The 1,772-nt window shown below is 25.3% G+C and overlaps 1 long non-coding RNA gene across 1 annotated transcript in view; it reads left to right on the top strand.

The window, feature by feature from the left end:
* The window catches only part of LOC109352548, a 14,204-nt gene that overhangs the window by 5,461 nt on the left and 6,971 nt on the right, over window positions 1-1,772 (top strand). The gene's annotated exons all lie outside the window — the stretch shown is intronic.

Here is a 1,772-nt window from a genome sequence, read left to right as displayed (position 1 = left end):
GTTTTACTAGAAAGAGTATTAAATATTTTATTATTGACGTGTTTAGTATTTATTTAGTTGACTTTATACTTTGCAAATTATGTTCAACTATTTCTTAAATGATTTTCTAAGTTGAAAAACTGCGAAACCGAACCACTAATGAACGGTTCGATTCCTAAATAAAATTTGCGGTTAATCGAACCGAACCATATCTTTGTGTTCGGTTCGGTCATTAAATTGCGTCAAAAACCGAACCAGACTTTTATACCCCTACCAATTATGTTGCACCAGAGATTTTTGCTACTAAGAGTGTTTATAAAAAAAATCACAAATTCACCTTTTAAAATTGCTTATCAAAAAAACACTTTTTAAAAATGTTTGTTAATAAAAATATTTTTTAAAATTGATATTTAAAAATGTTTTATTAAATAATATTATTTAAAAGAATTTTTTCTTTAAATTGCTTTATTAAAATGTTTTGTTCAAATTATAAAAAAAAAGTGGGTTGGATATCCATCCATCCAATCCATTAAAATGGATACATGGATAGAATGGATGGATTGAAATCCATTGAATATGGATGGATTAAATAATTTAAAAATGTGATGTAATGAATTTATTTGGATTGATGGATAGTTTTATATCCATCCATTATGATCCAAATCCAAACCCATCCAAACTCATCCAATTGCCACTCCTAGTCCATTTACACCGAAGTTAAGTTACATTAATTATACTCAATCTAAGCTCTTCATTTTCTTATATCCAACGGACTAAATGAATGACTGTAATAAATTATTTAAGATTTCTTTTTTTCTCTTTCATCACTTATTGCACTCACATACTTGGTTTGTTTGATCTAAGAAAATAATGAATGGATGAGAATGAATATAATTAATATAACTTAACTTTGATGTAAACAAATGTCTACTTATAATTTAATATTTCAAAAGATTCTTTATGTGTGAATATAAATCGTCATCATTCTAATTAATGAACAAAATAAATTTGAGGTAGTTAACATGTTCAAAATTTCATTTACTTTAATTGAACAAATTTTGAGTTGAAAAAGTAATTTCAATTAAATTTTACTCAAAACTCAACCAAACTTCATCTTTAATTTGTAATCATGTTAAACTTTGACTAACTTCACTCTACTTTACTAATTTTGACTGGAGAAGAAACTGAAATGTGAAAGTGGTAACCTAGATTTGTGGAGTCATATGTAATTTTGTCTCTAAAATAGGAAGGATAAGATACATTAAGTAAGAAATAAGATTATGTTAAAAATAGGATCTTACTATATTTCTTTTCACTGAATCAAACTGTAAAGATATAAACAAAAACTATATTTAAAAATTTAAAATTATAAAAAAAAAAATAGTGTATCATTAGTTTATTATCAACTAATTTCTTGTCTACAAACAAAGTATTATTCTAATATTATAAAATCTTGCTAGATTATCATGATGACCAAATGTTGAAGATTCAATTCCATTATACGACACTTGTTGGAAAAGACAACCACATACCAAAAAAAATTAATTATTTAACCAAACGGTAATGATATTTGTGGTGGAAAACAACTAACTTGTCCTACAATGCTTGCCAATTTTTTTTTAGGGTTCACATATGTTATCTCATTCATTTGTGTTATTTCATATGCTAGGAGATATGATTGATTAGAAAAATATTTAATAATTATAATTTTAATTTACATATTTGTTTTTAACCAATTAGAAATGATAGTACATTGAGAGGTACAAAAGTAGGACAACAGCGGTATTTCCTTT

Source organism: Lupinus angustifolius, chromosome LG07 (assembly GCF_001865875.1).
Source record: "Lupinus angustifolius cultivar Tanjil chromosome LG07, LupAngTanjil_v1.0, whole genome shotgun sequence".
Taxonomy (NCBI): Eukaryota; Viridiplantae; Streptophyta; class Magnoliopsida; order Fabales; family Fabaceae; genus Lupinus; species Lupinus angustifolius.
This window is presented reverse-complemented; position numbering and strand designations above follow the sequence as displayed.